The 26,589-nt window shown below is 40.4% G+C and overlaps 1 protein-coding gene across 12 annotated transcripts in view; it reads left to right on the top strand.

Annotated features, from left to right (window-relative positions):
- Nucleotides 1–1,260: 1,260 nt before the first annotated feature.
- KCNJ16 (potassium inwardly rectifying channel subfamily J member 16) overlaps nucleotides 1,261–26,589 on the top strand; it is a 78,423-nt gene continuing 53,094 nt past the window's right edge. For 4 of the 12 annotated variants that reach the window (XR_008293929.1, XR_008293928.1, XR_008293930.1 and 1 more), the window contains exon 1: nucleotides 20,291–21,231. The gene's annotated coding sequence lies outside the window, so the exon portion shown is untranslated. Of the gene's footprint in view, nucleotides 1,418–1,475; nucleotides 4,667–20,290; nucleotides 21,232–26,589 lie in introns of those variants that run through there. The other 8 variants (XM_053211441.1, XM_053211444.1, XM_027047837.2 and 5 more) reach the window with 6 other exon arrangements.

Below are 26,589 nucleotides of genomic sequence, written 5' to 3' on the forward strand. Positions count from 1 at the left end.
GTTGGTTTAGCATCTGACTCTGGATTTTGGCTCAGGTCCTGATCTCACAGTTTGTGAGTTCGAGCCTTGCATTGGCTCTAGGCTGGCAGTGTGGAGGCTGGTCAGGATTCTCTCTCTCTCTCTCTCTCTGTCTCTCTCTCTCTCTGTCTCTCTCTGTCTCTCTCTTCTCCTCTCTCTCTCTCTCTCTCTGTCTGCCCCTCCCCAGCTCTCTCTCTCTCTCAAAGAATAAATAAACGTTAAATAAATTAATAAATAAAAATGGAAACAAAAACCAAACAAGCTCAAAATGGCAACTGTGGTCAGACCCCGGAAATGGCCCCTTAAATTTGGAGGGCTAACCAAACTGGATGGAGCCTCCTAGATCCCCTAGCTACTGATGCTCTTCAGAGTAAAGAAATATATTAATTCCTCGTCTACACAATCTTCCTTTTTAGCTCTTGTGGGTATAACTCTCTCAGGTTTGCAAGAGCTTAAGATGTTATTTATTTAGTTTCTTGTGGCTTCCTTTCACATTTTTCTGGACCTTTCTCCTGACTCTACCCTTTTAAAGCCACCTCTTCACTCATTCGATTTTCTGACATATGGTCAGCCAACCTGACCACATGACCACTCGCCATTTCATTTAATGTCTTAGGATCTGTTGCTGGGACAGAGTAACTATCAGACTGAACCTTGTGCATTGACCCACAGCTTGTGTTTTTTATTAATCGTTTCTGTCCTAAGCTCTGATCCTTGGGATTGGGGGAGGGAACACCCTCTGGCTTCAATCTCTATCTTCCATTTATCAGGGCTCATTCAACTGGTTCTTTGGAACCGTGCTGCACATGCTCATGCTGGTTCTTTGGAACCGTGCTGCACGTGGTAACTAATCATTAAAGGAATGAATGGATGCTTAGCTCTTTCTAACTGTCCTGTCTCAGTTTTCATTGGCATTTGATCTCAACCCTCACCTACTAAGAGGTAGACAAAGAGTTCTGGTAAAAAGTTTCTTTGTTCTTCTCCCCCTCCGGGCAGGAGCGTTTCCATAGGTTAGGTCTCAACAACCCTGTTTGTAAATATTTGTCGAACGTATTTCTGGCCCAGGAAATTCTTCCTCCTTTATATCCCTGACCTCATGAAAACTTAGTCAGGGTATGCTTGAATGCCCTTCACGCTGTACCTCCCCCAGAGGGACAGGGGTGGTGAGGTAACTAACCTCTGTCTCAGCTGACTGGCTATCGCCTGCTTTATAAGATGCCAAGGGCTACCTATGTCGATTCTCAGGTGGAATTGTAGGAACAAACCTGTGTCAATGGTTAACTCAGGTTCTTGGTGTCTGGAGTTTTTCTTTCCTTTATTATTAACTAAAGGACATTTTTACCATTGCTCAGCTGGGAGCACCCAGCTTGTAGATCTTCTGTGGGGACAGTGAATAAAGGTAAGCATTTGCTCAGTTTTTGTTATTATACAAAGTCATTCAGCCTATGCTTTGCTCATGCTGGCTTCTGTATGGGGCAACCAATGCTCCGTGCCCAGCAATGTCAATGTCAATGTTGAGTTAAATGCAATTAAGATAATTTATTTTCCTATGCAAGTGCTTTAATAAGTAGGAGTCATTGTGTCGTATTCTTTGAGTTCTTTTGAGGCTTTGGTCAAAAATGCTCTCAAACTGGTCTTTACAGGGTTTATTAAACAGCTTTTACGTGACACTATACATGTATATATCTAAAAGGGACTTTATCGTATTCCATATTCAATACCAGATGGAGAATTCTATAATTTCTTTCAAAAGCAAATGATTGCATCCTGTGCAAATGTATATACATTTGTGGATAGATAGCTTCCAACATTGAAATGTGCTTTTACACACCCCCTCAAAAAGCTTAAAGAAAAATAGGTTAATTTTTTCTGAGAATTGTAAATAATGATATGAGAGGAAACAAAAACATGCATGCTGAGACTTATTTTAAAATCCTCCTTTTTGCCAATTGCTTGTGTGAAGCCAATTTTTTTGAGGTAAGCTCTGTGCCCAGTGTGGGGCTTGAATTCATGACCCTGAGATCAAGAGTAGCAAGTTTTACACACTGAAAAGCTAGGCGACCATTTTTAGGTTCCTTTCAACATAAATTAGAAATAGAGAATTTTCTGTTGTCGTGTTTACTGTCGTCTCTCTAAAGCTTCCCGCCCCTCTCCTTGTGCATTAAAATCTTAGAAAGTTGTGTCTCTGAGCATTTATTTAGAGACGTGTGGACATGTTGATCTTTGTCCTCTGGATACTACGAATTCTCTATCACATATGATCAAATTGTTTCTGTTGGTGGTGGATACGGGTGGTAGGCAAGAACTTTTCTACCAACCAGGTGGATTTTGATCAGGTGCATCAAACTCTTAGATGGTCATAGGAACTGAAAGGTCCTTGGGGAAATAGAACTGGAGTATTTCTGCTGAATACTGTTACAGCTGGTCAAGAGTCAGAGCCTTAGGAAGAAAGAATAATGTGTTTTTGCCACTTTACTTTGGATATTGTAGGCCAACCCCTCCCTATGTCAGATTTTAACCAGTAGAGTCATATGAAGAACCTAAAGCACAGCTGGTTTGCAGAATGCCATTTAAGAAGTTCTTGAAATGAAGCCAGATCATTTAAAAGTGAACAGGGTCCAGAGTTCAAGTGCATTCAAATCAGCAGAAGAAGAGAAAGAGGGAGGAAGAGAGACAGACAGACAGATACAGAGCCAGCGAAAGAGAAGGAGGAAGATATAGTGAGGGAATGAAAGTAACTGGTAGATGTAACTCCTGCTTGTGATTATTTTTAGAACATGAGAAGTGTGGTAAATCCAAGGCATTAGTCTCACACAAAACAAGACCAGGACCACATTTGAAACCGGAAGAAAAGACCCTAGTGGGAGGGGTACTCAGCATACTATTTTAACGCACTTTCCTAAGTAAGCATATTTTGACTTGCAAGAGAACAAGAATCTTCAAGGACATTGAAAATGATGTGTCTTCCGTTATACGTATACACACATTATACATATGTATGTATAGACGTATACTCCCATGCATATGTATACATAGTATACATACATATACTATCCATTATACCTAGTGGTGAGTCCAAGTGAAGGCTTGGATATCAACTAGTTGAGAATTAGAAATCGACCAAAAGCGTAATTTTGGGGAAAACGATAGACATATAAACGGTATGTAGAGTAAATATTTGGTATCAAAACAACCCATATATGTAGGTGAACCTCTTTTGAATCTGTAAAACTCATCATCTGAACAAACTGTGCAGCTTTTGTCCCATATGAATGTATCATCAAATATCCTACGCTACTTTCCTGTTCTAGGAACGCTGGCCCTCGAACCTAACTTTAGGCAGGCATAAAATGTGTCTACTTCACATTACCACACAGTACCCTACCTTTTCTAATCCCAATGATATTGAGAGCCAATAGGCTTGATACAAAGGACAAAGAGGAAATGCCCCCAAAAGATCTCTCATGTGTGTTCATTGGAGTGGATTGGATGTATCTGAGGACACACAGGTTGCCAATAGCCTCTTCCAATGAACCTGTGAGTGATGTTTTGTCCGTGGATATTGGTTTTAACAAACCAAGTGGGAGCCTATCATCATAGCTCCATTACTCTATGTGACTGAAGGCTTAGCCCTTAAGAATCTACCCTGATTCTTTTTATAAAGTGGTGCCTGGCACTGCTCTTCTTTTCTAGGCACACAAAATAACGTCACATTGGTAAAAACAGTTCTTCCAGAATGGAGGAGATTTTATCTGCTTTTTCCACGAGTAAATTGTTTTTCTTTTTGGGGGGATAATGGGAAGGAAATAAGTTAATTTTCTTTGGAGGGCAGTGACCTGCGTTTTGTTTGTGGAAAAGGAAATTCCGGAATTCTCCCTCTCTCTTTTTCTTTTCTTCTCTTTTTTCTACCATCATAGTCTGAACCCCTTAGCCCCTGTGAGACACTGACATTGAGATGATGGGTCATCCTGTCATTTCCCTGATTTGCTTAGTGCTACACTTAGTAAGAGGTGTTTTTCTCTGATTTATTCATTGATTGATTCTCTCAGCAAATATTTAGTAAGTGACAAAACAGTCCTAAAGCCTAAGCGTTGCGTGGGAGATTGTTTATTGCAGTGAAACCACTTTCTTTGGGAATTTAAGACAAGTGAAGGAGGAAAAACAGATGATTTGTCAATGCATAATAGGTCATGCAGTCAACAAAAATGTATTGACTGACTACTCTGTGCCAGGCATTGATTACACATATATTGATGAAAAGGACATACTGATGAAAAGAAAAACACAAAAATTCCTACCTTTATGAATCTCACATTTTAGTAGATGTTGGGGAAGACTATCGATAAGTAAAATTAAAATCATGTTAGTGACGATAAGCAGTACAGAGGAAAACATGATGGATGAAGGAATTACTGGGGAACGATGGTGGAGGAGTGAGAATATTGTATTCGTTATCTATTGCTGTGTAACAAATTTCCCCACAACTGTGTCTCAGAGCAACAATCATTTGTCATCTCCCAACTTTCTAGGTCAGGAATCCAGGTTGATCTGGGTCCTCTGGAACACATGCTGCAGTCAAAGTGTCTATTGGGACTAACCATCTCAAGCCTTGCATGGGGGAAGATTCTCTTCCAAGTTCAATCACATGGTACTTGGCAGGATTGGTTCTTTTGGGGGAGTTGGAGGGGGGGGGCCTCCGTTCTCCACCAGTTGTTGGCGAGAGTCCTTCCTGAGTTCCTTGCCATGTGGGCCTCTCCATAAAATATCCAAAACATGGCAGCTGGTTTCCATTAGAGCAAGCAGCAAGTAAACAAGACAGAGACAGAGTCTTTTTCAAACCTAATCTTGAAAGTGACATCCCTTCGGTTTGGCCAAATTCTATTTATTAGAAGTGAGTCACTTATTCCAGCCAACACTCAGGGGTAGGGGATTTCACAAGAACATGAACTCCAGAAGGCAGGGATCATAGGGAGCCATCTTCAAACCTGCCTATCACAGGTTTGCATTTTTAAATACAAGTGTCAAGGAGAACTTCACCAAGTAGGTGATATTTGATCAAAGACCTGGAGGTGGTGAGAAAGTGAGCAATATGGATACCTTGGAGAAGAGCAATTCAGGTAAATGGAAGAGCCAGTGCAAGACTCCGAGTGTGCCTGGCATGTCTGAGAGATGGCAAGGAGACCAGCATGGCTGAAGCAAAGTTGCAAGGGGAAGGGTAGTAGTAGATGAGGTCATGGAGATGTGCCAGAATTTTTTTTCCAAAATGGAGAGGATTCTGCAAGCTAAGTGTGTCAAGAGATGGTGTTTTGAGATGTTATAAAAGAGCAGGGGGAGGTGTAAATTTTAATAGCTATAAAGACAGTGAGGAAGAGTATTGTAGATGGTAGGCAGGTGATGTGGATGAAGAAAATACACAAGTGGGGATGAGGGTAAACGAAGACGTGGCCCCTCTAGTTTGACCAATGGAATAATGAAAAGGTATCTTTTTTTTTTTAATTTTTTTGAATGTTTATTTATTCTTGAGAGAGAAAGAGAGAGAGCAGGGGAGGGGCAGAGCGAGAGAGGGACACAGAATCAGAAGCACAGAACTGTCAGCACAGAATCTGATGTGGGGCTCGAACTCACAACCCGTGAGATTATGACCTGGGCCGAAGTCAGATGCCCAGCCAACTGAGCCACCCAGGCGCCCCTGAAAAGGTATCTTCACATGAAGACTGTGCTGAGGCCAAAGACCTGCTCACCAAATGAGACTTGTAAGAAACGTTCAGTCTCATCACGACAGAAACCACGCCTTCGTTGGCCCATCCCAGCTGTTGCCAATAGACAGCGGGCTCCAAAGCAAAAGGACTTTTCTTGGGCAGAAAACAGTATCGAAGGCTTTCTCCAAATGCCTCTCCCCTGATTAGGATGTGCTCTTCTCTTAGATTTTAGCAAATAATGACCATAGGCCATCCATCAGTCTTAGCATCTTCAAATGGTTCCTTTGTTGGAACCATGGGAATAAGGGCTCTAAACAGACAGTACTTCTGAGATGCATTTTGTATTAATCGAATCTGGCTGCTGTATCAAAAATACTACCAAAAAAAAAAAATACTACAGATTTGGCAGCTTAAGCAACAAACATTTATTTCTCACAGCCCTGGAGGCTGGAAGTTTAGTATCAAGGTGCCAGCATATTCAGTGTCTGGTGAGACCCATTTTCTGGTTCATGGAGGGCCATCCTCTCACTGGATCCTCACATGGCAGAGGAGGCAAGAGAGCTTTCTGGGGTCTCTTTCGTAAGGGCACTGATCCCATTCATGAGAGCTTCACCCTTATGACCTAATCACCTCCCCCAAAGCTCTACCTCCTAATACCATCACATTAGGGATTAGGATTCGATGTATGGGTTTTGATAGGACACACACATTTCGTCCACAGCATCTATTAGCATTGAAATAAACTCAGATCAGTTATTTTTGTTCATGGTTTCTAGGCCCAAGAACTCAGGCTTGTCTACTCTCTGAAAGGCATCACATTGAAACATTCCTATGTAGAGACAGTTGCATCCTGCTATCTTAGCTGGCTAGCCTCAGTGGACTTGGAGGAGAATTCTCACCTTTATTCTTTAGGCCGCGTGTACCCTGGACTTTGTGGTTATTAAATGTAAGGAGCGGATGACTTAATTTTTCTTATAGCTGCTCTTGCACAAAAAAGATGGGATCAACTGTTTTCCTCCAGGGTTTTCTACTCTGAAATCAAGGATTCAGACACAAAATGTGTATAGCATTTTAAAGAGGCTTTTCCCTTTGAAATGCAACTTTTTCTAGTTACCTGGGACCCAAAGCGTATTTTATTATGGTGACTTTTAAGTTTTCACTATATTCCCTTCTAAATTAGAACCATGTTCACATGCAATCAATAATCTTTTATTCAGTCTGGATACAAAGATAACAAAACCTTGGTCCCTGCCCTCAGCCTGGCAGAAAAAGGCAGGTCTGTACATAATTAAGGGCAATTCAATGGCCTAGTACCCTGATAAAATACGATAGGATTAGCACATCAACCCATTGAACTTTTTCTCAGGAAAGCAATAGGGCTACTTAAGCCTTGTTTGGGGCCTGTGGGTGTTGTTCAGGGTGTGCTTCTAGAATGTAGAATGTTAGACATGGATGTTGTTTTTACTATGAGCTGTTTTACAAACTTTTTTATTGCCTTACATTTGTCATCTTCCTTTCCCTAAGTTTGGCAACTGTATTAGTCAGGGTTCTCCAGAAAAACAGAACGAATAGGGTATACAAAGCAGGCGAGAGAGAAAAAGAGACTTACTCTAAAGAGTGGGTCATGTGACTGGGAGGGCTGGCAAGCCTGAAATCTGCAGGTTAGGGGGCAGGTTGGAAATGAAGGCAAGAGTTGATATTGTAGTCTTGAGTCCAAAATGTGCAGGTTAAACCAGTGGGCAGGCAATTTAGACACAGTTTCTTATATTGCAGTCTTGAGGTAGAATTGCTTCTCCTCTGGGAAGCCTCAAATTTTACTCTTAATCCTTTCCACTGCTTGGATGTGGGCCACACGTATTTTGGAGGGTCGTGTGCTTTGCTGAAAGTCTACTTATTGTAAGTGCTAATCACATCTAACAAATATCTTCACAAAAACATCCAGAGTGATGATTGGCCAAACAACTTGACACCATAACTTAGCCATGCTGATGTAGAAAATTAACCTTCAAAGTGACATAGAGCATTTTCACCCGGATTGTATTTTGTCATACAGGCATTATGAGAGTTTGAAGCTTCAGTTTCTGTAAAAAGATTAAGAACCAGACTTTGTTAGTTACTCCATTTTAAATTTCAAAGAATAGATATGCCTAAAAATGCCATCATTTGGTTATAGAAGTATCCATTAATTTCATGCAGTATTTTCAGTGCTGCAGCTTTTTAACACGCAGTTTGGTCAAAGACAAAGTAATTTCTCTCAATGGAGGCAAAGAATAAGTTACTTTAAAAGACATCCATTGTCTGTCCTTCCGATGGCATTGTCTCTTCTTCAATTGACTTCACAGTCTACACCATACTTTCCAACTATTATATATTCTCTCCTATATTTTCATGCAGTTTATTTTTCATGTGTCTGAGTCCTATTTCCAAATGACTATGTTCATAGTAGTAATGATGTGCCAGGAACTATGGAGAAGCCACAAGGTAAACGTGGCATACTTTTTAGAAGCATTAGTTTAACTCAAGAATTTCGAAGGAGAACAAGAGGAATTAAATAATTTAACTGATAAGCAGTTTAATTATTTTTGTAATTCAGGTTATTCTGAGATTTATATCAGTATTGAAAACTAGCATAGATTTTGAAGAAAAATAATAAGACCAGAACATTGTGAGCTTGAGCTCAATCTTTTGTATTATATTCTCAGATCCCCTAGGATTTGGGGTAGGGATAAGGGGAACATACTCATTTCTCTTATGGTTTTTTTTTTCAGGTTTTTCTTTTAATGGAAAATTTTTGAGAAGTACTATTAAAGGATGATTTTTGTGAGACCAAATTCTTGGGTTAGGTTACTACTTGATTAGTTAGTTGGCTCTGCCCCAGAAAAATATCTACTCACCCACAAACTTGGCCAGTCTTTTCACAACTATGTGCTCTTCACATCTCATGTGAGACTTTTCCAAACAATGGGTAATTCAGGACATTCTGTCTCTACTTTGGGAAAATAATTCAAAATAACCTCACAAAACAAGGCACCTAGCATAGTGTCTGGGCCGCAAAAATTTTTCAGTAGATCTCTGATCCAGGGCTCTCCTAGAGAGAAGCTGGCATATCAATTCTGCTGTACAAGAGCTGAATAGCTCGTGCCGACTAGCACTTATCTGAATGACACGCTCAAACATCATTGATGAGATATTAGGTTATTAACTGACCTTCTAGTGCTCTGGTAATGTACTACTGAGTTCTATTGATAGATGGTTCAGTAAAATCCTTCCCTGGTCTGGCAACTACCATTGAGAAGGTGCCAGAATATTAAAGACTATGAGCCATACAGCAGGATTGTCGCAGCAAGAAACATGTTCCTTTCGTATGCTTAACTTGGCTTTTGTTTAGGTCAGAATTGAGCCAACTTGTGGATGGTTAGAGAACACTCAAGGAGAAAGTGGTATGACTAATTGGAGAAACGTTACACATATTTAAATTTAGGCTTAAAATAGAAATAGAAGGTGGTTTTATTTCCTCATGACTAACGTTTTATTTGGCTGTATTCGATAACAATATTGAGCTGATGATAAGATCGCACCATTTGCATTAGGAGTTGAAAAGCTAAAACAGAACTTTCAGAGAACTAAAACTAAGCAAAGCAAAATCACAAACAAGCAGACCTGAACAAAACCAAACAGAGGCGGAATGTACTGTGTTTTACACTCACAGGAGTTAAGTATGATGGAAATCCGGACAAGGTTTCCATGCATTATATTGCTATAGAAAGATTGTTTTGTGTGTGCGTCTCCTGCACAACTGCATCAAATCATTCCTGTTCTTTGCTGGTGTAGACAGTGGGCATCATTTCTCCATTTGCATGTGAAATTTGGTTGTGATCTGTTGGAGGAGCTTGTGCAGCGGAGGCACAGGAGTACAGCCTGAGCAGAGCGAGGCGTCGAGTGGAAGTCCGGGTTGTGTCCTGTAGACATTAGCTGTTCAGAGTCACCATGCTTCTTTTTGTGTGCGTGAGAAAAGTAAGAGACTCTCTTAATTATACACAAATGAATACCATGGTAATCGCCATATCATTAGTACCGTATTGTGGATGGTTATTTTAGGCATCAAAATAATAGCATTTGGTAACCCCGTTGCCATTCAATGGGCAGAATGTTGTCATCTGTTACACTTTGGTGTCTTGAACTGAACAAATGGCACCTCCATTCTTCTAAGTTAGCGTGCAGTGCTCATTCCACTGGGCACAGGGTATATAAAGATAGACCTATCAGTTGGTTGCCAATGGTAAAGTCAAAACCTAGCAAAAAAGACACAGGCAGAAAAATCAACTGTGCCTGGGGAATTGAGAGAAGCTTTATGGTGCATGGAATGTATGTGTTTTAGCTGAAAGAAGAAATGTCTGCTTGATTTATAAAGAACCTGACATGTTTGGAAGAATGTGAGACGTTCTGTGGTTGGCACATAGAGTTTTCAGGTGAGGGTGAAGGCAGAGCGGAAATAAATGGAATAAAAAGTGGGTGTGTATGACCTAGGTAGTAGCTTGCATGCGAAGGATATTTATAGGGTCCACCCTTCTCCCGCAAATCACTCAGGACTATAGTCCTAAGACTGAACTAGCTCCCTATTACCTGGGACTGATTCTAGGAAAGGGGCAGGATTTAATAGGGAATGTGGAGAACAGAGAGGAGGGCGGACAAACTAATTAGTGATGTTTTTCTCCCTTATAGAGAAGTCTTTGGTTTGGATGCAAGGTAGGTTTTTTCGATAAAGGGAACGGTCTCTAACCCATAGAACTTGGTAACTGCTTAACAGAGTTCTACTGTCTTCCGAAGTTGTCCATTTCCTGTGCTTTATTGTTCTAAATTGCATGGATGTTAACTTAGTGTCACTCTATTTATGGAGTAGGTGGTCAGAATTTCTTTTCACATCTTAATGATGAGCTTAAGATGGTATTGGGAATTCACCCTACATACCAGGGGTTGAGTAGATAGACTAAAGAGACATTATGGTGCAGTGGTACATTGGGCTCAACACTGGAAGTCTTCAGTCTCCCCATAATTACTTGCCAGTAATTAATTCTGGATCATCAGCTTCCTCATCTATAAAATAAATACAAATTTTCCTAGTGGTTCTGCTTCTGTAATCAAACCCTGATAATTGAGCCTACTAAGTGTTTGTGTGTGTGTGTGTGTGTGTGTGTGTGTGTGTGTGTGTGTGTGTATTTATCTGATGCTGGAGCCTGAAGCCATGAGGCAGGCAGTTAGAAAGACAGATGCATTATGAAGTAAAGGAATACAAATGAGAAGCAGTGGAAATTAGCTGGGAGCCACCAGGATGAAATGGAGCTCACATCCATCTCTCAGCATGTGAGCCTCCGATGAGAAAATGAGGGTGGCCAGCAAGAGAAGCTGGTACCCTCTCTCATGTAACATGAAGCTATAGAAACTGAAGGAAGAGAGTTCCAGAAATTTGGGGATGATCTGCTGTCCCCTGCCAATAACATGAGCTGGCAGATCAGTGACAACCTGTGTGAGCACCCACAGTACCTCATGCCCTATGCCAACCTTCTGATGGAAAAAGAACATGGCTCTTGGTTTCCTTCCACCTCACAGATCTCATGCAAAATATCTTCCAGGCTCCAGGCTAATCCGGAAGTATAAGGGAAATGGAATTCTGGAACATGTAGTCCCAGTTTCACTAAACTAATACAATCCAAACCTACCGCCTCTGACACCTGCCATTCAGAATCTAAATTAAATGATTGAGATGTAGTTCCAGCCTCCAAATAGCTAACTGTGTGATGGAAGAGAGTCTTAATTAATGCTGATGGGTGTTATAACAGAACTGCTTTGCCTCTTTTACAAGCAAAAAGTGAGATTAATGCACATGAACAAGCTTTGGAAGTGCTAAATGTTTAGTGGCTTTCCGAGTCTCGCTTGGGCTGTGTGATGTTAGATTACCTCTACTTTTAAAAGTAAACACTGGGAATAAGTTCATTCTAGATATCTTAGTAAATTTAGATCCCCTGGTCTTTGCCGTATTTCACTCAAGTAGGTGTAGTGGTGCTGAATGGATAGCAACCAAATCTCTACACTAACCCAAACCCTTTCATTCATGAGATGATACCTGTTCATTTAAGTCACCAACCATTTCCCCACAGAGACAATGTGTGTCCTGATTCAGCATAACTAATCCTCCTTTTAAGCTGAGAAAATGGGACACATGAAAAACCCATAGCAAAATTCGTTGACTATTAATTTTTAAACAAGCATTGAAGTTTGGAAATAACCTCAAAATGTTATGCCAAAACTGTACTATGATAACTACTTTTTATTTATTTATTTATTTATTTATTTATTTATTTATTTATTTTTTTTTTTTAAGTTTATTTCTTTCTGAGGGGTGGGGTTAGCGCACCCACACACGAGCTGAAGCAGGGCAGAGAGAGAGAGGGAGACAGAGAATCCCAAGCAGGATTCTCTGTGCTGTCGGTGGAACTGTCCGAGCAGGACATGGGGCTCAAAGTCACCAACTGTGAGATCGTGATTTGAGCCAAAGCCAAGAGTCACACAGACACTTAACCAGGTGCCCATGAAAACTGCTTTTTAATCAGCACCGTCGTGTGAACATTGTCCCTGCTCTCTCTTTACTAGAGTATGGTTGACTCACCCTCTCAACTTTGTCTTTTGCCTCATTTTCTCTTTCTTTGATACTGTCTAGATAGGCAGATTTTGTATATTTTAGGGACTTCACATTTTCGCTGTATCTCAAAGATTGTGTCACAATGATGAGGTGGCCGCATTGTTTCCACAACCCAAACGTTCTGTTACCAGAGTTAGGAGTAGAAGGCATTTTTGCTGAATCTTTTACAAATGATAGGAGACCACATGGGGAAATGTATGAGATGTTTCTCCTGCCGATAACAGGAACATGTGTTACTTTACTGCAGAAATAATATTTTCAATATACTGGTTGATTTTTATTGAAAGATGATATGCTATGCACCATAGTAAGTGCTTCACAGATATTAATCTTCCATCCCCATGATAAACTTCATTTTTACATATAAGAAAACAGGGTCACTGAGAGGCCATGTAGTGTTTCCAAGATCTCATAACTAGTAAATGGCAAAGCCGATTTTGGACCAGGCAGTCTTTCTCCCCGGTATCTGTTTTTACTACTAATCTGTGCCCTTTAAAGAACCTCAATTTTCCATAAATTCATAGCTGTGTGATTATTAGGAATGCTAAATTATATTAATACATACTTTGGAGGATACCCCCAGCATTCAAGAAACCTCTGTACACAACACAGAGGGAAAGCCTGAGAAATGCTCAGACCTTGAGATGACAAAATAAAATCAAACCCTACCAATGAGACCCCATTCTCTACTCTCTAATTATTGATTGAAATATTCCATTTTGCATGCTAGGCATTAAACTCTTCTTTCTCTGTCAAGACACTTAAAGAATAAAAAGAAGCAAATCAGAAACAGAACAGAAGATATCTGCACTCTATTTAACAGGCAAAACCCTACCCACACCAATAGAGGGATTTGTCATTTTCATCAAAAGCTAATAAACACAAACAGAACTTTAGCACCATAAATCAATAAGGATTTCATTTCATTGAGCAAGGATAATATACAATCTAAGGAAAACAGTATTTCATTGATGGGAGAAAATGCAGCCATTCTTAATGGCCCTAATGACATATGAAAGTCTGTTGGCTCTAATAACGAATATTGAGCTAAGATCAAATAAGCCATTTGCTTGAGGGTAAAGATGTAGATAAAAGTAGATCCTGGTGGGTCTTGAGAGATTTATCAGTTTAGAGTAAAAAGTTTCTCCTTAATTAATCCAATATAAAATGGCCCCTTTTTCTTTGTGCTTGTAAATATTAACTTTGTTAGAAATTACTGCTCTTGATATGCAAATATTTACAATGAGAGTTTTCATGGAGAAGGAAGAAACAGTCTCAGTTATTACTCTTGTATTAAAATTCCTCAGTAAAGATTAACAGTGATGAAGCCATCTGTGTTTATCATTTACTGAATAGTAAATCCTGTATTTCACTTGGTTCGGCTATGTATTACAAATGAAATCAAATGTGTATTTTCAGAAAGAGCATCAGAAGCCAACCATCAACATAATCAAATTGTATTTTTAAAAATAAAATATTTTCAGTATTCTATGAAAGGAAGAAAACCACACATCCTAAGAAAGCTGTTAACATAAACTTGTACTAGTCAAAAATAATTGCACCAACTATTAAGAATCAAATAACATAGTATACTGATATAACAAGAAAATGATTAATAATTACATTACTTATTAATCAGTTTTAGTATTCATCTTAAGACTGTCACGTGAAGAAATAGGATGTTTACTTTTTAAGTTGAAAAAAAGACTATTAGAAAAAATTTAATAGCTGCCCTACCCTTAAAACTGTTCGTGCCTTCATCTCAAAGATCACTGAACTCCTGAAGTTTCTAATAAACTTCTTTGTTGTGTTTGGCACTTCCTTTTACGTAGTCTCAGCTTTTAAACTGAAGACCAGATCATTCACTGGCATGTTTTTGTCTTTCTTGTTTCGTTCATCTTTATTCTTTTTTTGATTTTATTTTATTCCTAATGAATATAACAAAACAACACTGTGGTAGCATGCAAAGCTTAGAAAACACTTATACAGCAATGATCGTATTGTGTCTTCAAAACACCTTTGCAAGAGCAGTGGGAGTAATAGAGAATTTTTCTTATAGCGATGGAAATAGTAAGGATCAGGTGAATTAAGTGGTGTGCCAGTGGGCGGCCGGCAGGGGAGCTCAGACTGTGGAGTTTGACTCCAGATCCATTTCTCTTTCCTATACAAGTGCCTTCTTCCCTTTTCTATCTCTGCACTGGAGAAATCCTAATAGGATAACAGGTATCTCCTCAGTGTGGCATTGGTTTGCATTTCAATGTCAGACAGGCCTGGGTTTTAATCTAAGCTGTCGTGTGTGACTTGTAGTGGCTCTCAAAGTGTGGTCCGGGACCAGCAGCCTCAGAATCACCTGGGAATTTGTGCAAAATGCAAATGCTCAGGCTCCACCTCAAACCCACTGAATAAGCAACTCTGGGGATGGAGTCCAACATACCTCTTCCTCACACACCCTCCAGGTGATTCTGATAGATATGAAGGTTTGAAAACCAGTGGTCTAGGCCAACGCACATCACCACTATAGAAGTTCTGTTTTTTTTTTTCCATTTGGGTCAATGGTAGCTATGATGTTGGGCTCTTGTGAAAGTCAACCAGCACATAGTAGATGGGCACTTTAGAAATGTTGACATTCCCAGGGAATTGAATTGTATTGCAAGAGCTAATTCCCCCTCATTCAATAAATTCGACCCTCTATTTGAAAACAGAAAGGAAGCGATCACCTTTCTTGAATGCAGCATTTTTTCTAAACCTGGATGAGATGACGATTTCTAACTTGTGGGTCAACGGGATGGTATACCTTGGCTATGTCCGAATTAGTTAGTAGCTGCCATTGAAAAGAAACCAAATGAAGCCAAGTGATTTTTTTTCTACCTAGCAATTTCAGTTAAAACAGAGAGGCATGGACTTTGTCACTACCATTTTATTTGTTGTCTGTTTATGTGATGGTGGCAATGGCGTCACAATAGCTTTGTCCAATGGCCAAATTTAGTCCCATGGCTGGAATTACATAAAATTTACATATCTAAATATGGCTCAGTAATTTAAAAGCCCTCAGTTTAAAAACAAAAAAATCTATAAATTCAATTTTGAAACTCAAGAAAAACGTTTTTCAGCCTGTGTTCACCAAAATATATGAAAGTTGGTCTTAGGTCACCATATGGAGTATACAGGTATGAACAGGCAAGTTAAGTCAATTTCTCCTTGATTCCCCTGTTTTTCCTCTTCTTGGACCTACAAAAGTAGAGAATACTTGTTCACTATCTCCCACATGCCAGGTGCTATGTTGCACGCGAAGGGTCATCCCTGTCTCATTTCTTTGACTTTGTTTATGGGAGAAAGGGTTAGATAGGAGGCGTTCTGCAACAAAAATTGGGGTCTTTAAGCCACATCAACTGGCCACCTGAGTTTTTGGTTTTAGATGGAATTAAGAGTCTTCCATAATTTGTACATGAGTTTTAACTACCAGGAAGGGGGCAGTGGCTGCCTGCCTGCAGTTTAATTCTCTGTGTGCCCCAGGTTCCTGAAGTTTGAAGAGAAACAATCACTCAAAGCCATATATATATATATATATATATATATATATATATATATATATATATATATATAAAATTTTTTTTTTTGCTTATTTTAGTTCCCAAAGGTGGGATTCCTAACTTGAGGGAGACAGTGAGAAAAACAAAAACCAAAAACTTAAAAAGCCCTTATGTTACTAAGGTGTAAAAACCACGGGGTTTCCATAATTGGGGTAGTCTATAACCAGAGGGCACACTAATAAATCAGCTTAACTTGCCGCGAAGAAGGGGAAATATTCAGCTATAAACTAGACTTATAAGTGCATGTAACATTATTTCGGACGGTTTCCATATCTCTGTTTACCAACTCTGCATGTCGATAAAAAGATTAAAAGCTAGTTACTCCAGTATTTACAGAGAACACAGGGCTCTGACTAACTGTGTTCAGAATCTCTAGTTACAACACTCTTGAGACAAAGGTGCAAGATGATACGCTAACACATCATGACCTTCGCAATAACTGCTCCCATCGCTGGGTCTAGCCCTGATGCACTGATGTTTATGGCCAGGACATCTTGAGGGGAACCGGTGGTGGCCACTTCGGTTCAGCCTCAGCTGTCTCATTGCACCGCAAAAAAAAAGCTGTTCAATCATTTGCTCGACATTTATATTTTTAGGCTCCACCTTGCATTTAATCACATACTTACCTTCCTGCCAAAGTATTTGTGCTGGTAAAACAGGGCAACTCAAGCCAGGCAGAACCTGCTGTTTCTGCTTCTGTCAGAAGGGTCAGCGGTGGAAAGGTGGAAAGGCTGATCACAGTGATTTTATAGTTGAATGGGGTAATTGTTCTTTTTTTTTTTCCCTTGAAAGAAAATTCTAGGCTTGAAAGCTCTAAGATAAGGGGGAAAGTCTACCTAAAAACACTGTGTGCCTTCTCCCCAACTTTTGGCTGGTAGAAAACAGATCATCTTTGTTACACTTTGGCTGGACAAAAATGCACACATTATATGGGTAATTGAGGTTAATGAAAACACTTGAAGGTTATTTTCCCAGGTCTTTTTTCTTTCTGAGCTGAATTATGGACCTAATTTAGGTACATAACCCTACTTACAGACTGAGCTGAACTCACTGGGAGCTTTTAGCGTATTAATATGCTAAAGATACCTACGAGTCTGTGGCAGTCATTTGGAATTGTCAAATTCTAGAGTCTCTCTTCAATAAACTGTGATTCATCCACTTAGGTGATCAGGAATGTGCAAAGTATTCCATAATTTTGCTAAATTTCTCAAGCAGAACACCTGAAAAATGGCAGTGTCACCTATTGGCTATTTGCCTCGATTGCCAGAAATGTAACCATAACCTCGTTTGGAAATATTCTTGAGGAGACATATGGCTACTAAAAAAAGAAAACGAACAAATGACAGGATTCAGAGTCCTTAGCTAGGCAGGTAGAAGCTTTGCCATTTGGGTCCCAACATGATGTTTTGGAGTTTTCGGCCACCACTTCCCTTTTATGAATCCAGCTTTCTTGCTTTACAAAAATGCTGGGTTCTTTGCTTCCATCTGGAGAACATAAATCTTTTCCCTTTGAGTCTCATTTACCCAGGCATTTCTCTCAAAGAGCTAGCCAAATCGACTTTGCATGACACCTTACCAGATGAATTTGAATTAAACCAACAAGAAGCCTGCCCCCTTTTATACCTTGGTAGTTTCTGTTTTCTGTTCTTTTTTCTAAAGCTGATTTATTTATTTTGAGAGAGAGAGAGCTAGCATGAGCGGGGGAGGGGCTGAGAGATGGGGAGAGAGAGAGAGAATCCCAAGCAGGCTCTGAGCTGACAATGGGGCTCGAACCCACACACCATGAGATCATGACCTGAGCCAAAATCAAGAGTTGGACGCTTAACTGACTAAGCCACCCAGGAGTCCCTGTTTCCTCGTCTACTTACTTGACCTTTATCCATGATCCTTTCCCACTCATCTGACTGTTAACCAAAGTAAAACTGAAATACGAATACACTTTAAGCGGTAATTTTCTGTTTGTTCTATCTTGTCATCTAAATACCTTACTAACTTCTTGTGGATTGGCATCATGCCTTAGAAATCATAAATTTGCAAACAACCTGTTACCTGCCTTTAATATAGGAAGCAGAGGAAGGCCTAACAAAGAGCATGTATTTCTTTGAGGCAAAGAATAAAATGTTAGGCTTAGAAATGATACAGAATAGAATCCGTTCCTTGATAGGACACACTGTAAACAAATTATAAATATGCATTCTTTTATTTGGAGCCCTCTTTCCCAGCAGTACCCTTTCCTATCCCCCAACGCACGCGCGCGCGCGCACACACACACACACACACACACGCATGTGCGTGCACACATACTTCCTCCTTCTGATGCTTTAATTTTATCTGTGCTATTGGTTACTGGCCTAGTGCTTTGTTATTACTCCTGGTAGGTTTTTAGTTTGCTGTTATTACCCATGTAGGGCTTTATGAGACACATAGGGACTTCTTTGCTTGATTTTATTTCTTTTTAAAAATCTTTTTAAATGTTTATTTATTTTTTTGAGGGAGGGGGGAGAGACAGAGACAGAGACAGAGAGAGGGAGAGACAGAGCGTGGGGCCGGGGGAGGGGCAGAGAGAGAAGGAGACACAGTATCCGAAGCAGGCTCCAGGCCTCTGAGCTGTCAGCACAGAGCCTGACGTGGCTCGAGCTCACAGACCACGAGATCATGACCTGAGCCGAAGTCAGCTGCTTAACCAACTGAGCCACCCAAGTGCCCCTGTCTGCTTGATATTAGCCTATACTCTTGAATCATACTTGGTGAAGAGACACTTCTCATGTAATATTTACATTTAATTTGAGACTCTTAGGTGCCAGGCTTGCAGAGTGAATAACATTAACATGTCAAACACTACAATGGCCAGCGTGAGAGGGTAATTTGAGGCAGGTAGGAGGGCTGGTCACTTGTACTGTTTAAGCAAAGCCTCATTCCTAGGGCCAGGAAAACAGGTTTTCTACAATACCAAAAAGTCTAAAATGCGGTCTATGCCATAAATAAAAGAATCCTAAATGTCTTTCTAAAAACACATTTAGGTGAAGCATAGCAGGTTGCTAATGTTTGGGACTTCGTTTTAATTGTTTTATAAGTCTCAGTTTTCATATAGAATCAAAATGACTTAAACGATATCTTTCAAAAGTTCACTTGTTCTCTTTAGCCTGTGTATTCACCATGATGGAAGAAACTGCATAAGCAGACTCATCCCCCCAGGAAATAGATGGCTAGTGATCTGTAGGTGTCATGTCAAGTTGAAGAGCAACTTTTTAAGACTTCCATCACCTCTCAACCAGACAGTAAGCTTAATATCGACAATGACATTGCTGGAAAACAAACTCAGAACCTGAGTTATGTCGGGCGGCTGGTTTTATGGTCAGAAAGAATTGAGTGACTTACCAGTCCATCAATGCAAAAGCTGGAAGGTGGTAGAAGGTCGCTCAGAGACAAAGGAACAGATGGAGGAAAATCCTAAAAGGTGTAAAATAACCTTTCAAATGCAAGTATGGAAATTGTATGAGTTTTTTCAGGCTGCTGTAACAGGGTGGTTTAAAACAAAAACATACGGGGCACCTGGGTGGCTCAGTTGGTTAAGCGTCCAACTTTGGTTCGGGTCATAATCTGGCATCCATGGGTTCGAGCCCCGCATTGGGCTCTGTGCTGACAGCTCAGAGCCTGGAGCCTGTTTCGGATTCTGTGTCTCCCCCTCTTCCTGCCCCTCCCATGCTCACACTCTGTCTCTGTCTGTCTCAAAAATAAATAAACATTAAAAAAAATAAAACAAAAATTTATTCTCTCACAGTTTGGGAAGCTGGACGTCTTAAAATCAAGGTTACCCTCCTGCCACAGCCTCTAGGGGAGGAACCTTCTTTGCTTCCTCATCTTGTGGTAGCCCGAGGCTCCTTTCTTATGGCAATGCTACCCCAACGTCTACCTCTGTCTTCACATGGCACTCTTCTCCCTGTTTGTATGGTCCTTCTTCTCAGAAGGACACCAGTTATATTGGACTAGGGCCCACGCTAATGACTTCATTTTAACTTGACCACATCTGCAAAGTCCCTATTTCAAGTAAGATCACAATCACAGGTGCCAGAGGTTAGGACTTCAAAATACCTTTTTGGGAAGAGACAACTCAACCCATAACAGACAATGATGGCAGAAAACTGAGACTCCACTCTTGCCTCAGAAAAGAGGAGAGAAATACAATGAAATGAAGGATGACCTTCCTTTCTTTTTCTTACAATTCTTTCTTTTATTTACAATTTTTTTACTGTTTATTTATTTTTGAGAGAGACAGAGAGAGACAGAGCGTAAGTGGGAAAGGGGCAGAGAGAGAGAGAGGGAGACACGGAATCCAAAGCAGGCGCCAGGCTCTGAGCTGTCAGCACAGAGCCCGACGCGGGGCTTGAATCCACGAACTGCGAGATCATGAATGACCTGAGCTGAAGTTTGACACTTAATCGACTGAGTCACCCAGGAGCCTCCTTTTATATTTAAAAAAAAAAATGTATGATAATTCTTTCCATTACTGCGCTTTTAGTTTATGTTGGCCATTATAAAATGGTTAGATAATACTAGAGGGAAGCACTTATTTTTTCTACTTCTTGCTTTGAATCTTTCACCCCTTTGAAGAGGCACAGCCCCACCTTTCTTTTGTAATTTGTTGCAACTATCGGAATTTGATGATTTGTCAGTAAGCAGGCAACCTTACTGCTGATAATAAACAAAGTGGAAGACCATATTTCACAAAGAGGAAAGGAAAGGACAAAGAAAAAGGGCAAAATGAAAGGAACAAGTAGCTGTGGGTTGAGGAAAGGTGAAAGACATGAAGTATTCTGAGAAATAGCTATCCTACAAACATGGAGAAAGTTTGGGTACTTGGGTATTGACGCCACAGCCTCATGACTCAGATTTTCTTCCATAATTTCTCTTGCGCCCCAGACAGCCCTGTGTTCTGAAGCTTCCTCTATATTTTCCAGATTTCCTAGCCTAAAGAGAAAGAACAATAGTAACATTTGCATTTACTTAAGGCTTTGGAAAAAATCAAAGTGAAAATAAAAGTAACCTTCAAGGAGCGTCTGCATGGAATAACTGACTCAGCTATTTTGGCCAAGCTTGTCTTTTTTTGGTCCTTATTTTCAGGGCAGCGATTGCAATATTTTCAAACAGGGCAGGGCGGAATGGTGAGACTGTCAAATGAATCTTTCTGCGAAAGGAGACATCCACAAGCTGAAAAGACGATTGATTCGTGAGTGTTGGCATTTGTGATTTTGAAAACGTGGCAGAAATCGAAAGAACTTGCATTGTTCACACTTAGCAAAAGTGTGCATTGTATACACAGACGCCATCTAGACCGAAAGAATGGGCTGGCAAAATATTCAAATTACCACACCCATCCATGGCCCTTTCTTAGCCACTGATGTAAGACCAGAGAAACAGAGCCAACAGAAAAGGTGGGGAAAATGGTAAAATACATCTACCTTACTTTTTGTAGCTAAAACAAATTTGACTTAGTCGATATAACAAGGCTGAAATGTATTATACACTGTGCCCCCCACCCCCAAGGTTTAAAATAAATTTGGACTATTAAAATAGAGTCACACTTGAAAGTAAATACAAAGTGGGTAAAATGTAGGAACGCCTGGGTGGCTCAGTTGGTTAAATGTCCCCCCTTCGGCTCAGGTCATGATCTCGCAGTTCGTGAGTTCAAGCCCCGCACCCGACTCTGTGCTGACAGCTCAGAGCCTGGGGCCTGCTTCAGATTCTGTATCCCCCTCTCTTGTCTTTGTCTCTGTCTCTCTCTCAAGAATAAATAAAAGCTAAAAACAAAAAAAAAAGTGGGTAAACTGTCATGTGTCCAAGAACATGATGCATCCATCAGGCTAGAATTTACCAGTCCTGAGAGATGGGAGGAGGTGTTGGATCTCAAGATCCTATACTGCAAGGTCATGTAATTTCTCCACAGAAAAAAATCATTGAGTATTTGTTAAAATAGCTTTCATTAAGATCAGAGTGATTCAGTTATAATTAAATCAATCCGGTTTTAATATATTAGCTAATAGATAATTAGATTTCTAAGAAAGCCAAGCTGCCCTAAAAAAAATGAGTGATTAAATGCATGTTTCTCTTTTGAGTCCTCTAATGGAGGAGTCTGAATACTTTATTTGGGGAGTTTTATTCATAGATGATCCAATTTGTAAGTACTGGTGAGGAGGCAATAGTTTCAAGAAGCATATTTATTCAAGTAGTGTCCCGCATTTTATTTACCACCGTATTGTGGTGTTTGTTTTGGGAGGCTGGATATACAAATGGGCAGTGGCCAAGACCATTAGGACAATACAACTCTGACCCATAGCCTTTATAACAAATAGTCAGGTGACAAACCCCAGTGTGGAACAGTGAGCCCCAAATGGTCAAGACTTGGTCATTGACTTCCAAATTCCCAATTCTTCTCCCTGCTTCTAAGTGAGAACCCAACCAATCACAGAGAATTCCCATTTCTAGTTAACTATATTCCAGCTTCCCAGGTCAATAGCCTCTGATCATACCTGAAGCTTTCCCTTTTTTCACTATAAAGCATCCCTGCTTTCTTGCTTCTCTTTGGGTCTCTGCCAAACCCAAGTGATGATGGCTGACTCCCTTGCTTGTTCTCTTTTGGGTAGTCTTTGTTTATTTCTACGATCTCTATTATAATTTCTATACAGAAACCTTTAAATGGCAAGACGAGCTTTGCCCACATTTAGAAAATCATTTAGGGGGGCGCCTGGGTGGCGCAGTCGGTTAAGCGTCCGACTTCAGCCAGGTCACGATCTCGCGGTCCGTGAGTTGGAGCCCCGCGTCAGGCTCTGGGCTGATGGCTCGGAGCCTGGAGCCTGTTTCCGATTCTGTGTCTCCCTCTCTCTCTGCCCCTCCCCCGTTCATGCTCTGTCTCTCTCTGTCTCAAAAATAAATAAAAAACGTTGAAAAAAAATAAAAAAAATCATTTAGGGCCACTGGGTACTAAGTGTAGTGGCAATAATTCTGAAAGCCAGAAAAATTGTTACAGTTGGTTCAAGCATGGGTCAAGATCCCTTTGACCTAGCTCAGATCTGTGATGATTTGGCATTTGTATTACTCAATCTTACTTCTAAGTCATTACAGCAAATGTCCTACTGCTTGGGAGTCTCTTGCATACAGTCTGGTTTGGGTGGTCGTTTTCTCTGGGGAACTACTCAGGTGTAATGGACATTTCCTGTGGTTGGTTCAAACTGGCTCTCTATCCTGGAGAAGGCCGATTTTGCCTTTATTAACTGCAAAGTGTGTAGTCTTTGATATTACAAGATTTTGATTCTAATCCTGCCAATAAGTTTTACTCCTCATGGGACTCTGAGGAGAGTCTTTTAACATACTAAGTTTAAGTTCGCTTATTTAAAAATTGCTAGTAACATTAGCACCCGCCATATGGGCTGCTTCAGAATTAAAACATCGTTTCTGTAAAATGGTTACCCTATTATTATATCTTGTAACAATAAAATAAATACATATTAATGTATTTGATATTATTATATCAAAATAGATGTTCGTATTTCCAGTGAACAGTCTTTTTTATACCTTACGTGAGGACACAGAACATTTCAAGCAAATACTTGGAAATTGCTGGCAAGTTGTTAACTCTTCAGATGGTACTAGGTAGCAGATCAGCCCGGTTACAAGACAGTAGATGTGTTACGTCATGTGGGGAATGAAGGCGGTTGTTTTCATAACTCAAGTGATGTACACCTTCTGCTGTATTAAAAACCACGTCCCTCAGAGCTGAGATGACTTGGCATGAGACAAGCAGGGATGGTTTTGACCTTTGCATTCTCAACGGCCTCCACTGGTTGGGCAGGTTATAGCTAGTAACTCGGTTAAGATTTTTGGATATAAATGTTGCTTTTTAGACTGTAGACAAAACTACATGTATATACATAAGCCCAGAGGTACAGGAAGGCCCACGGCACAGCCAGCCGAAGAAGGTAGCACATTGCCTGTTCTCTCTTACATCCCCTCACCATCAAAGGAAGGCACTTGCCACAGTGAAATGTTCATTTTGCAGACATGATGTGTGCACGTTTCATTTCTGAATCAAACAAAGGAATAATTCCTGGGCACTTTATGTGCATTTTTCTGGTTTTTTTCTTTTTTTTTAATTAAAAAAAATTTTCATGTTTATTTATTTTTGAGAGAGAGAGAGAGATAGCATGAGTGGGGGAGGAGCAGAGAGAGAGGAAGACACAGAATCGGAAGCAGGCTCCAGGCTCTGAGCTGTCAGCACAGAGCCCGACATGGGGCTCGAACTCACAAACTGTGAGATCATAACCTGGGCTGAAGTTGGACGCTTTACCCACTGAGCCACCCAGGCGCCGCTGTGCATTTTTCTTAATATGATCACGGAATCAGGGTTAGCCACTTAATCCCAAATGAGACATGACCTCACTGGGGTTGGTTCCTTGACTAACTTTTGGAATTCCTCACAAGGACAGTATGGATCACGTTGCCTCTGCGCTCCCATCCCCTCACCGACGTCTAGGATCTATTTGAGGTAGAGGTGGCGTCTCCCGCCATTGTTTTCAGGGCAAATATCTGTGGAAATTTCACTGTTTTTGTCACAAACGCCATTCAGTGGCCAATCGGGAAACAAAGAAGGGAATGAGTTAACCTTGTTAAAATTCTTCAGTCAGAAAGCGTTTGTTGTGTTTGGTGGGTTTCATTAGACATTAGAGAAGCAGGTCATTACAGGGAAGTAGGATAATCTATTGGGAGCATCCAAAACACTTTTTGTGTATTGTGAATGCACATATGATATTAGATTCTTTTTTTTAAAGTTCATTTATATATTTTTGAGAGAGGGAGGGAGGGAGAGAGAGAGAGAGAGAGAGAGAGAGAGAGAGAGAGAGAGAGAGAAAGAAAATGAGAATACACAGTCAGGGCAGAGCCCGATGCGGGGCTCAAACTCACAAACTGCGAGGTCATGACCTGAGTCGAAATCAAGAGTTGGATGCTTCACTGACCCAGCCACCCAGGCACCCCTGATATTAGATTCTTGACAAATGTCAACGACAACGGGGACCCTCAATACAACCCCACATAACATATGTTTCAACTTCCCTACTGTACCTATTTCAAATGTTTTTCCATTCTCTTTAAATCTCTAATTCCATCTCCTCTCCCCACTACCCTTCACTCAACCAGCGAATACAGTCCCAAGCTTCTTGTGACCCATCTATAGGCTCAATCGCAGCTTCATTCTTTCCTTGGAATCATCCTGGACTGCTTCCCATCCCTCCAGTACACAACTGTTCCTTTCCCTTCCCCTCCTTCCCCGATGGATTTCTGACTCTTGCAGATCCCATGATGGAGCCAAATAAGCAGTTTTATTTTTCCTGCTAATGCTTATTCAGTGCTAACACCATTTGTCCCAACCAGTTGCATGCAGGATGAATAGAGTAAGGGTGTAAATTACACCCTTGGGGAAATGTGACTCACAAGTAACTACTGCAGAGTGGATTCACTGAAGAACAAAAACAAACATACCCATGGCTTTTAAGAAAGTAGGAGCCTATCCAAGAGTGAAAAAAAAGGCTAAACATGAAAACAAGTTTATTCACTGTAGAGTTTTAAGTTGAATATTTATAGAGTTTCCTTAATGCATGCTAAGGACTTAATACATGCTTGCTGAATTATAGGGAAACATTTAAAACTTTAAATCATGTTTTGCAGTATCCCTCTTAACAAGCCGGCAGTTTTTAATCCAGTTTTTTTTTCCATTCCATTAACAAAACAATTTAGTGGTGTATATAATTAGGCTTAGTGGTATATAATAATTGCTTAATGGTGTATATATAATTGAATGAGAATGTGCCCTAATATATCAACTTTGCAGTTGGTTTTATTTTCAGCTTTATTTCCACTACTTTGCTTCATTTCCAGGGCAAATGCCAATTTTTCTGTTCTGACCCAAATATTAGAAGCCAGAGGGTTGCTCTGTGACATGGTATATTCCCCCCATTCATAGACACTTTGATGTTGCATTCTGATGGAATTAGAGCTTTGAAGTAGAATTTCGGGTGGAGTCTGGAGTGATTCTGGGCCGAATCTGGACTGATTCTGGGCTGGTCAAAACAACACACTTCAGTAATTATGAATTAAAATATGCCACATAGTAAAAGAGACCTTCAGAGGGGAGGAACCAGGATGCAGAGCAGATACTAAAACCTGGGTCATCACACAGTGCTCTGTGGGAGCAGCTCATACCGACTCAGGAGAGCCAATGGTGCCCACCTCTTACCAACTTCACATTCTACGACATCACATGGTTGGAGTATATATACTACAGAAATTGGCAAACTCTACCAGTCTGTACTTTTTTTTTCCCCTCAGAGAGCCTATTAAAATTTACCAGCACATCACCGCTCATAAGTAAGTTGACTAAATGTCTCAGCAGTCCTGGTTGACAGGCCTAGTGACTCATCGTTTTAGCATTTGTCCCTACCTTTTACACTTTCAAAGGTGACAACTTAAATGATCACTATGCAGATCAGCAATAATTGGAGGCTTTGGAGATTTTTCACTCCAAGAGGTGAAGACT

Source organism: Acinonyx jubatus, chromosome E1 (assembly GCF_027475565.1).
Source record: "Acinonyx jubatus isolate Ajub_Pintada_27869175 chromosome E1, VMU_Ajub_asm_v1.0, whole genome shotgun sequence".
NCBI lineage: Eukaryota > Metazoa > Chordata > Mammalia > Carnivora > Felidae > Acinonyx > Acinonyx jubatus.